General features: G+C 31.7%; 1 long non-coding RNA gene across 1 annotated transcript; it reads left to right on the top strand.

Moving 5' to 3' along the window:
- Nucleotides 1-7,754: 7,754 nt before the first annotated feature.
- Nucleotides 7,755-10,718, top strand: LOC120352334. The gene is made up of 3 exons (XR_005571777.1): nucleotides 7,755-8,064; nucleotides 9,362-9,479; nucleotides 10,661-10,718. It is a non-coding gene; the product is annotated as an uncharacterized LOC120352334 (long non-coding RNA).
- Nucleotides 10,719-13,058: the final 2,340 nt, after the last annotated feature.

Below are 13,058 nucleotides of genomic sequence, written 5' to 3'. Positions count from 1 at the left end.
TTAGGCTATGTTGATTAGGCTGCAGTAGAAAGATGCTAGTCTGCAAAGATGTGATTCAATGGGTAGGCTGTGACTATGAAGAAGTTTGATAATTTGTGTAATTCACAACGTAGCTTCAGTAAATTAAAATATTATTCCTTTCTCAAGCCCCCATCTAAAATTTGATTCGGTGTCATTTAAGGTCCAATTCCAATTTGCAACTATCCGTTTTATTAAAACTTGGCTTAAAACGAATGTGCCGGCGAAGCAGGTAGATCTCTTCAGCTAATATTGATCTTCCTTGTTGACCGGTGACATGTAGTTCGATCTTTTTAAACCTGACATGCCGGTGGTGTCTGTGGGTTTTTCTTGATGATATTTTTCTTTTCTGCATGGCGGTGTACAGTCTGTTTGATTTCAACCGGACATGACTGCGGTGGTTGTAGGTTCCTCTTGATACTATTTTTCTTCTCTGCATGGCGGGGAAAAATCTGATATTCAACTTCAGCCTAACATGACGGCGGTGTAGATGAATTCTATTAGATGGTTTTCTTCTTTGACGTATTGTAATCCTTCTTGTTTGTTGTTTTGATTCATAGGTTTCCGGTTTTGGTTGTGATTCTAGTTTGCTGTGTTTTTCTATTTTACTTCTATTGTTTTGTAGATGATCTTCATGAGTATTGGTTTCACATGTTTCAGGTGCTGTCCTCGGTGGATGTGAGATACGTGCGGTCGGCGGTCCGGGCTGCTCTTCTACGTGGTGGGCAACGTCCTTGGACTCCTGGCGTCCGGCGCGCGGTGGTGCGGGCTGCCCCTCTATGCCCTGGATGACGTCCTCAGCTTGGCGGGCGATGTCGTCCGGTCCCTCTCGGCATCCTGCGGGGTGCGGTGCGACTTCGGTATTAATACTCTCGGTAGGTTGGCCTTCCATACATGTGTCATGTTCGCTTAACTGTTTTATATCCTCTCCTTCGATTATGTCCGCTTTCGCATGCATGGGCTCAATCTCTGGTCCAATATTGATTTTAGTTGTCTGACGTTCCTCCTCGATTTGCCGTGTTACCGTCCTGCTTTCCTCTGTTGCTTCTTTCAACCTTTGTTCCGGTTTATCGAAATCCTGTTCATATACTTTCTTAACTCTTCATTTGTTTGTTTGGTATCTTCAATTATTTGGTTGTAGTTCTTATCTATATTGTTTAGTGTTTCATTCATTTGATCGTAGTTTTTATTTATATTGTTCAATGCTTCCAGTGTTACTGAAGAACTTTGTTTTATTGCTTCCAGGATGATGCTCCAATCCAGCATGGGAAGGGTGGGTATGTAGCCTTCGGTCGGCGGCGGAAACTCTGTGGTGTGAGGTGCAGGCGTCTGGACTTCTGGAACGGTGGTACATGGGGCGTTTCTCCCGCGCGACATCTTTCGTCTCTGAAATCACTGATGTGGCCTCCAGGATGCGGTGTGGTTCTTCCATAATTTATTGGATGATGCAATGATGCGAGTGCAGTGAAACGATCGTAAACATGTGAGGTTATGTGAAATGATTATAAGTGAATGATCAAAAATTGAAATAGTGCGAAAAAATTCGTTCAATGAAGAAATACAAAAGTGTGATTCAATAATATGTTCAGTGATGAAGTGAATCAAATTAGCAATATCGTTAACATAAAACAAAAATAACATAAAGGATGCACAATGGATAATGCGATGACAAAGGTACGTCTCTGATAATTTTATTATTATTACTATTATTATAAATATTTTACTCTTATAAGTTCTCACCGCAATTCTATATAGGGCTAGTATTCTTCGCAAAATTTTATATAAAAGCAGTGATACTCTGCTTAAATTATTCCGCAATATATCCATGATTTAATTTTACTTCCCTCTTTATGTTTTAAAAACTTTTAAAAATGTAAATAACTTCAATCCTCTTTTCTGTAAATTTTTATAAATTGTTTCAATATAGACCTAATATTCTTCAAATAATATGACCTTTCTTATGGTATTTCTTAAACCTATGACTTATAGTATGACCAATTTTCGAATAACACGATAATAAAATTCTGAGTTCGATTTTTTCTCTAAAAATTCATCAATCGATAAATTTCTTTTCTGTTCAAAGATTGAGTATGGTACTTCTTGTTATTTTATATAACAGTGAACAGTTAATATTAAAATTGAAGAAATTCACAACCATGAATTTTTTCAAAAAATTTTCCTGTTGTCAGCGCTATAGTATACTGAGCAACTAAATAATCCTCGTAGTCGATTATCCACCTCTTCAATGCCTATCACTGTTGGGCGCCAAATCATGTAAAGCTGTATTTTACTCGCCTCACATATGTAGAGAGATTTGCCAAATCATGTAGTGCTGAATCTAAATGCCTCACGTTGGGCCGGCAAATCATGTGGAGCGTTTTTTAACGGCTTCACACATGTAGAGTGAATCTTGTACTGAGTCAATGGTGTAGCGGCTATAAATTTTGTAATTGCGTGCGTGGACGCTGAATGTACACCAGACTGATTGATTCACTACAAGATTCAATACAATTGTCGGAATCGCGGGAGGCCTAAACGCTCGCTCACCCTTGATTCTTCTAATGACAGATTGTATAATGATGAAACTTTTATAAGTAGTGTAGCGGACGCTAAACACTGAATACGGATACCTTAAAATTATTACCTGTGAAGAATGAGCATACAAAATCATACAGGTCGAGCAAAAATCCCGATGTAGATAATTTACGGGACTGCGTCTCTAATAAGTTCTGAAGGATTAAAATACGGTATTTGAACCAATATCGTTCAGAATATATTTCGAGAACAGAGTCTTGTCGGGTTTTAAGCTCTATTGTAGGAATTTATATGATCTATGGCTGCCTCTGCTGTACAATTGATGCATTCGTTCCTAAGTCGAGGTAGGTAACAGATAAAAGCTGATATATGAGCAGGTAAGGACAAAGAATAAATATCTCGATCTGACCCCACTCGCTACATCCACTTAGACCTGTTCCAATATCCAGCTTGATTCATTATTCCAATGATCGTATTCGATCGGTTCTTGATGATATAGAACGTATCAGACACAATAATTGACAGGCTTAAGAAATAATCGAACTCAGAAAGCGAATTAACAAAACTGAAATATATTATAATAAAATATGTAATCATACAGTGCAGATTCAGAATTTGATTTACAGGTTGATAATAATTTAGCATTAATAGAATAGTTAAAAATTTTCTTGTGCTTGCATGATACCATGCGTGATTCAACAGAATTTCACAATTGATAAAATTGAACAGTTTTGAAAAAATAGTGAAAAAAAAATGAATTACAAAATATATTTTAAAGTTGCTCGGGGTCGTGGTTCAGGCAGCGGAGGATAGTTAATCAACTACAAATTCTTAGAAATAAATATGAATAAATTTTAGGCTCTTAATAACTAAAAGCGCTTGTCGGCGTGGCCAATAATTTAACGAAGAAAAAATTTATGTTTTTCTGCACTGAAATATTTTCGAAGCATAGATTGGGGCCCCTTTTAAAACTTATAACTCACGTGAATTTCCTTGGCGGTCGTGGTTTTCTTCTTTAGATCAAAAATAGTTTGATCGGCGGCAATCCAGGCTTCGGTTTCAGCACGTGGGGAATTTTATTTAAATATCTCCTTCACCGAATTAATTAAGGGATAATTTACTTTAAACTTTTAAATTTATCGATTGATGAAAACAGAAATTTACGAATAACAAATAATTGGCCTAAAATATCGGCTCACAAATAGAACATTTAAAATCGAACAAGAAATTTTCACAAATAGGTCTTTGGTAACTATAAAAAGAGATCTGCACGGTGAGGATTTCAAAAGGGAAGTGCTGTCCTTTCTCCAAGCTTCTTGGCTAGACCTTGCTTCTCAGAATCTCGATGTAATAATTTGCATAAAAATTTGCCATTGGTAGAACGCTTGTGACGTAGACATGACGTCAGTGGCAAGCAGTAGAATACAATTCTTTAATTACAATAATAATTCAATTTATGTAATTCTTAAAACTGCTTAATCTTATAGACATAGTTCTTCTCATACAATGTACATGTGCTAGCGTAACTGATAAGGCAGGGTTGGTGTCTGATAATAGATTAACATGTGTTGCTTTCAAACGATCACCTTCTTGGTGCTATTTCTATGCACTATGATTGGCTTAGGCTGGCCAAAGAGATTTAATTACCATGTGGTTCAGTTGAATTAAATCGTTAAGGAATTAATACTCTTGTACAATTTTTATTAGGTTTGAGATTATTATAATTAATTTCTGCCATTTTATCAATAATATAATTTCATGCTATGACCTATTTAGTTACAATAAGACCTGACATATAATATAATTTCTTAAATAATAAATAATTTCAATGATAACACATACATTTTATTTTTTATTTGAAATTCTTGATCCTTTATGGATAGTTTTGATTTTTAGAGATGGTATTATATCTTACGTGAAGCCAGCGTGACATTTGACAATACTTTGAATCAGTCAGCTGCGTTCGAACTGTTTTAAAAACATCTGATCGATGGTAAACAAAGTGTAACCTCAAAATCAGTGAGCGATTCATAAACAATTTGTGTTTTATTTGCAAAATAATTATAATTTGATTGAATAATTTTCTAGAAAATATTCAGTACAGAACGGTACTCTTATCTAATACACAGTTACTGATAAGTAAGTGTTATCGCTCGGTCGCTAACTATTCCTTTAGCAATTCTTTCATTTTAAAAGGTAATCACAATTTTTTTCTCTCTTCTCATGAGATCTATTTGAAAGATTCATCACAATATAAACATATAAACATATAAACATATAAAATATAAACATATAAACATATAAACATAAACATATAAACATATAAACATATAAACATATAAACTATAAACATATAAACATATAAACATATAAACATATAAACATATAAACATATAAAATATAAACATATAAAATATAAACATATAAACATATAAACATATAAACATATAAACATATAAACATATAAACATATAAACATATGAACATATAAACATATAAACATATAAACATATAAACATATAAACATATAAACGTATAAACATATAAACATATAAACATATAAACATATAAACATATAAACGTATAAACATATAAACATATAAACATATAAACATATAAACATATAAACATATAAACATATGAACATATGAACATATAAACATATAAACATATAAACATATAGACATATAAACATTTAAACATTCAAACATTCAAACATTCAAACATACAAACATTCAAACATTCAAACACATTTAAACATCAAGAGAAATGCCAAACCGTCGACTTGAATCTTAGACCTCACTTCGCTTGGTCAATTATCGTCTCCCAACAAAAATAATTACATGGATATTAATCTGAATGTGGGAGAGGATTAAGGAAGGGTTCACCTGGTTTCCCTCTCCCAATATTATTTGATGAGTGATGTATAAATTAACAATACACAAATAATTCTGTGTTAAGGATTTAAAAAATCATCTCTTTTCCAACGATTACAAGTGGACAAAGTATTCTGTTTTTTCTGGTGATGCCATTGAAGATATTCTTTATGAGTTTGTATTATTATTTGGTTTTATTCTTCATTTTTTATTTATTTTTATTTTGTCACTAAGATTGTCGATGTGACATATAATTTTTTAAATAATTTTCATTTGGCAAATAAACGAATTTGTATAAATAAAAAGTTGTGAGTTATAATAAATACAGTAATAATAATTGTAGGTCATTGATCATTCAATGATTCGAACCTGTACGTCTTTTATTGGCACCAACTTACATTGATGGATTGTAATGCACCATGATTGTATCTCCAAAATGCAGTTCTCACTTTTATGAGCCATTATAAGTAAGTATAAGTAAGCATTTAATCATATTTTTACAGATTGTGTCAAATATTATCTATCTAAATCACAGAAGAATTAATTTAATGTTTGAAGCCTTCCAGACTATTAGTTTTTATTGTAAGTTTTGGTATCATTCTACTTCACAAAACACTTTTTCTATTTACAGCAGTACTATGTACTATTATCGATTATAGTAAAAATGAAATGCTGCATATTTGCATTATACAGTAGTTTTGTTATAAGTAAGCATTTAATCATATTTTTTACAGGTTATAATCATTCAGGATAGATTTTGAAAGCTTGAATTCAATTCTGGAAGCGATTTGGTTTTCTTGTACTGTGGTCGCACTGATAAGTTATCGATAAGATAAGTTGAGCTTTGATGAGTCGGCGCCTGCTACTCCCGTTGTAAAAGGGTGACCACTTTGTAAAAGGATGAGCCCAACTCCTCTAAATACAAATTCCTCTAATCATCTATCATCATAATCCATCTCATTACCCACGCATAAGCCTAGAGCTCATGCGTGCATCATCCTCAGTATAAAAATCATTTCACTTCCATCGGCTGCCTTTTCACGTTGATTTATATTTCATATAAAAGTAATGACTCAAAATGGTATGATTCGAATACTTATCAAGTTACGATAGAAGTTGAATAACTATTTCTGCATTTTACAAAATTTCTGATAAATCGAGATTTCTAATATTTTAAGAGTGAAATTTAAAGTAGTGACTCCATCACTCACTCTTTTTTTTAGATACTCTAGTTAATAAATAATCTGGTTAATTTCGGCCAATCGCCAAGTGTCATTACAATTTTATTGCCAAATTAATTATTCTCGCCCGGCAATCGTTATTGATAGTCTGGACGCGCATCTAAATAATAAACCGTCATGAATATTAAACAGATGTAAAAGAGGATATGTTCCAAGTACTGTGTAGGGTGGTATAATAAACTGGAGAGTCTGACCGTGGGTCTTTTTAAGGCCTCGTAAAGTACCCCACACACTCAACATAACTTTCCCTGAAACAGTAACAAATTTAGGGGTTAATAACGTGGATTCGAAGTCATGGGCTGCAAGTTTAGTGGACGACAATAAACAGGTCTTGAATTGACCGATGGTCCTCTTCTCAGTAGGCCTATGGTCCACTCGTGAGGATGCGTGAAGATTGGATAGGAGGATGCGCAATTAAAAAAGCGCACTTTCATCTTCGCCTCAATGGGTTTACTATATAGTATTTACATCGGTTTATTCGACCATTCATATAACATAGGAGTAGGAGGAAGAGACATAATGTTTCTATAGGAGTGTGAGAGAGATAGTATGTAGTTTTCTTTATCATTGTTCAACAATGCGAAATGCTTTACGGACTTCATGACACTTAACGCGATTAAGTTTATATTCGGTTATATCGACCGGAAAAAAGTAGCCTCTGCTCGAAAAACTGTAAAGGGCATCACTGGACAATATCGTTCTGCTTCTGATATTTTATGGTGGAAATTTATGTTCTTTTCTGGCCCTTGTCCAATCTTCAGTGGACGTCCCTTAAGGTGTGTTTTCGTAACGGGCAGACGACAGAATTCACTTTAAATTAACATTGGTTCTTATGGGAGTATTCACCCATCGGCAGAAAGTTGAGCAGAAAAAAAGAACTGTTCAAATCAGAGACGAACTGTCGTTCATCTTGCCGTTCTTTATAAGGCCTATCAACACAATGCTATTTTGCTTCGACCGATCACTGCTCGTGAACCGTTTTGTCGAAAAAGAACTAATTTCGGGATTCTGTCGACGAGAACAGACAGCTTCGAATCACTTTTCTGCTCTGATCACGTGACACCAGCAGAATAATCTTCTGTGGATCAGACGCCATGTTCTTTTTAACCTCAATCTTTAATTGTTGGATGGTTTGTTTTGATATTGGTTGTCAGATTTCGGATTGCTACTATTATACTGTGAAATTAATTTGCAGTGGAAAATTGAGGTATAAAATATTTCTATTGGTTTCTTTATTCTTATAATTTTTACAAGAGAAATTGAAAATGGATTTACAACAGAAAGGCGTGAAATTTTCGAAGTTCAAAGTTTTGTACTTTCCAGACCTGCACAACGAATTACCTATTTGAAAAATAGAATATGGTTAGAAATTGCTGATGTAATAGAGGATTCAAGTAAGTACACTTAAATTTCTCATAATAAAGTAGGCTAGATTTACCGTACACAATTATTTGATATAAATTTTATGAGTAGCCTACTAGCATGTTTACAATTTTTATTCAGGTAGCCCACTGTAGTAGGCCTTTAATAACCTAGTCTCTAGGCCTAAATTGCTATCTTTTTCATTTTTCAAGAGGTTAGAAGTTGACAAAAGTTTATTTATTTCTTTTTTAATGTTTAATTTGTAGTATTTAATAATAATGTAAATCCTAGACTAGCTAGTTTGTGTATGGTAGAGAATTATCACAAGAAAGAGAGAAATCTAATCAACTGATTAGATTTAAACTCATTCAAGATTGATTGATTAGATTAACATTAAATAATCAGATTCAAAACATTATTCAACCAAGATAACATTTAGCATTTCATGCTAACAATCTTTTACACTTTCAGTAAGTTGGCCTAATCACAAAATACATTTTTTATAATGCAGCTAGTAGTTTTCACAAACAGATTTATAAAAATAATATCATAATTTGACTTAGAAGTATTTCATTACATTCTAAGTCCTAAACTTCCATTATCCTTGTTGCACCTCAAAATATTGTAAACCCATAGTTTATCAATATAATAACAAAACTAACCTGACTATTAGAACATTTACTTTGTCTTTGGTACCTATCTATGAATTAATCTTCTCTTATTTATAATTCAAAATCACTTGGAAACAATATTAAATAGATTGTTATAACTTGATCAGAGTCAGTGTAATTGAATATTGAAAGACTGCCATTGGAAAAATATAAAATAGGTACTATTTTTCTGGTTGACCATTGCTACCAAACTCATTTAAACTACAATAGTAATGTATTTGAAAAACTTATTCATGCTCTATTGATCGATATTGCGTGATGCCAGGTATATCAATGTGAATAGTATAAATTGAAACAGGAGACACACAACATAGATAGATTAAAAACACTGAAAAACTTACATTATAATCGGAATTTTTAAGGAACTGTGTCCCCTTTCTCAACCGAGCAGAGAGTGTAATGTAAGTTTTTCAGTGTTTTTAATCTATCTATGTCGTGTGTCACCTGTTTTAATTTATATTATAAAACTTTAAAGTGTTTTCTGTTATGTGCTATGAATGTAAGTATATACTTATAGTATTTATATCTAATGTAAATAGTTTATTGAGGCCCAGTTCACTTCTAATTTATTCAAAGTCCAAACTATGTCTTATCATTGATGATTAACTTCACATTATCTCCAAATGAATATGCTGAAAGATTATGTTTATTTTTTCAGGTACCATTTACAAACAAAAATTGAAGAGAATGTGCTCAAAGGAAATGCATATGAATTCTTTTTTGTTGACCAGGATGGAACAATTCTTTGGAACCTATACTTAGAATAAGTTAGTTAGGTAAGATAAAATTCCACTCATTTTTTAAACTTTATATAGGCGATGTCATTTTATACAGTTTCCCATTTTTTAAAAAGGTTTATCCACTTCAATGTTTTATTATCGATTTGATGGTAGATATTCAAATAGTAGATTTAACTATGGTACGTGACTAAAATAATAGAAAAACTGACTGAATTTTGAAATCATTAATAGCTTACAGGAAATCTTAATATTTCGAAACTACCTGAAACCACATGAGATCAAGATGGACAGTTGAGAAGAGTGCTTAAAAAACAATGTATTGACTTATCATTCAGGGAATAGAGTTATTCATAATATTTGGGATTCCTTCCATAAAGAAATAATTTATGTAACATTATCTAATAATGTGATAACATTACATCAATAATTTGATGTTAAAATTGTTTTTAAAACACTCTTCTCAACTGTCCATCTTGATCTTGAGTGGATGATGACTTTATAAATGACCATACATTAGAACTATGAATAGATGACTTCAAAAATTCACCCAGCAAGTGCTGGTAGAAAACACTGAATAATAGCTTTTAATGACAGTCATTCCACCTTTTAAAATTTATGATTAAATTCATGGATGAACTACCCACATTGTTCTGAGAGAGATTTATGTATTTGCAGTTTGGTATTCATTTTCAAATCACTTAGTTCTACTTATAATGTTGTAGATAATCATCATTTCAGATGAAGCAATTAATTGATTGATTATTTCCATTTGTTTCATTAAACTTGTTTCTCTAAATGTAGAACTAAAAATTACTTTATGCAGTACATTTTAGAAGAGTTAAGTAAACCAAACGGTCGAGAAGTAGGCCTACTGACCACAGAAATAAATAAATAATTGTTCATGATATCCAAAAATATATTGTTCACCAACAAGTTCTTTTGATCTAGGGGCACACTGATTAATCCCAATTCCTGCATGGAGATTTATTTATTCAATCATTCAGAATTACACAACTAACAGATTGATGCTAATAATAATTCAACTGAATGTTGGTTTATTGGAATTTCTCATATAATATTACTTTGTCATTATTGGAGGGTTCCTTCCCAAGAAATATAATTAAAAACTTATACAGATTACAATCAATTTCAGAATTCACTTTGCAAAGTTTTTTTTTATAATGAATAATAAATTATCTATTACTTTTTGATTTCAGGCCTAGTGATGTACCAGCCAGAAGTAGAGGATGACAAAGAAAATCAACTATGGATAATATTCCATGGATATGATTCATGTATGATGTAGTAGCCTACAGAAGAAAGAGATGGACTAATCTAAGAAATATATTCATTTTTTCAGTACATCTTGATGTGTTTATTTCATGTTATTCATAATAATATCTCCTTTTTCTGATCGCTCCTGCTAACTGCTTCAATTCAGGTAGTTTTGAAGAAAACAGCAAGTGACATGAAATTAATAAAATATGTTTTAATTGTTTATACTTGAGGGATTTTTAAATCTATATTTAACCCAAAAGCATCCAACTCTTATTAACAGCTTTATTGGTTCTGTATGTCTTCTGCTTTTTTGGAACTAATAAAATTATTTAACATTGCTGACTGGCAAATGCTATAGGTAACACGTAGTTAAATAATAGACTTGAATTGGATATAAAATAGGGTATCACAATTATATGTATTGTATTAAGAATTAAGTAATAGTACTTATTTACTGCATTGAAGGGGTAATAATTCTTTGAATATGAAAAATAACTTAAGCAAAAGTTGAAAATATGATGTTCCAAGCCACATCAAATATAATCACTTTCAATTCTACCTTCTAGGCTATATTTCCAAGGTTTTGATTAAAATTGATAAGCTTTTAGAACATTATAGTGAATAAGGAGTTTGAAAGGCTACTCTAATTCTAATTAATACCCTAATAAAGTATTAATTTTAATAGGGCAACTTTAATGGTTAATTGTAGAAAATAACTAGTAGGCCTACCCTAAAATATTCAAAATAAGCATGACCAGTTTCTAATTATGTCATGTCAAGAGAGTCCTTATTGAAAATGTTGAAACTAATCATGTTTCATTTTGGAATATCACAAGGGTACTAGTTACCTTCTATAATTAATAAATATTCATCCATTTTAAAATAGGCTATGTGTTATTTAAAGTACCATAACAGAACTCGTTTATTAAAGCAAGATATAGTTATCTCAACAATAATTATTAGAATTAGTTCGCCTGTTTGAATACACTTTGTACATGTCATATGTGTTAATCTATAATAATAATAATTTCCAATATTCGTATAGCTTTTACTGGTGAAGAGTCCCTAATTGAACATTGCCTGAGAAGGCATATTGATTTAGGCAGTCAATTGGCCTCACGATTCTTATACATGATTGTATATCAGCCTGGACCGTACCCATCCAATGATCAAAAAGTGGACTGCTAAAATAAAATTGCCTAAAAAACGTTTACAATATTGATATCCCTTGGTGTAATATATCCCATAGATTCCAAAAATGCCAAAATTAAAGCACTTATTTATTATTTATTTATTGATTTTTTTTCGATAGAGCTTCAATAGGCCTTTGAAGTTGAATACGGTACTCATAGTAGGTAGGCCTACCTATAAACGATGTGATTCAAAGAACATGCATTGACTCTGAAGGCAATTGATTCTAGTTAATAAAATAATTATAATAATATCTTATTAATAATGGAATGCTTCTAGTTAATAAAATAATATTTTATTAATAATGAAATACAATCAGTTACTTCAAATAATTTACCCTTACAAATTTCAAGCATAGGAAATGAAAAGTTAACTCTTAGATTGACATGCCTATAAAGCATAGAATTTTGCATAATTATTGAAGTAACTAATAATTGTGGAAAAGTTATCTGAGTTTTAAAAAGCAATTAATTCACTTTATTAAATTAAATCTCCAATAATCATTTCAGAATTACCTTTTGGACAACCCAAAAAGTTCATTACCCATAACACATAAAGCAAAATTCATGTCAAAGAACTAGTTCTTTGAATGTTACTGTTTCTGCCCGCCTGGGTGCGCTGCAATCGATTCTGCTTCTGCCCGTTACGAAAACACAGCTTTATTGATCCCTTATCTGCTCAAATCCTCGAAATCCCTGGGTATGGACAGTTCACAATATTATCTTTCATTTTTATAATGAAAAATGACTTGCTTCAAATGAAGTAATGAAGTAACAGAATATTATTGGCAAAACTCAAATTTCAAATAAAAAAAATTGAAAACGTCTTTGATGTTTAATGATTGTCAATATATTTTATATTTTATATTCCAACGCTAGAAAATAGCCATTATCCGGCTTTACCTGAAATCCTTAAATATTAGGATTCTCGTATAATTGAAGTAGTTATGGAATTGAATACGTTTAATGCTTCAGGCAAAGCCAATTAAACATTGACCTATTGCGTCCGATTGATTAATAAAAAACCAATAATTATTTAAGACCTTTTTCATACATAAGATTGATTATGTATTAATTATTATATTTCTAAATTCTTTAGTTTGATTAGAGTATTGGATCAGCAAAGAAAACATTTTCAAAAATAAAC

The sequence above is a fragment of the Nilaparvata lugens genome, chromosome 7 (assembly GCF_014356525.2).
Source record: "Nilaparvata lugens isolate BPH chromosome 7, ASM1435652v1, whole genome shotgun sequence".
Taxonomy (NCBI): domain Eukaryota; kingdom Metazoa; phylum Arthropoda; class Insecta; order Hemiptera; family Delphacidae; genus Nilaparvata; species Nilaparvata lugens.
This window is presented reverse-complemented; position numbering and strand designations above follow the sequence as displayed.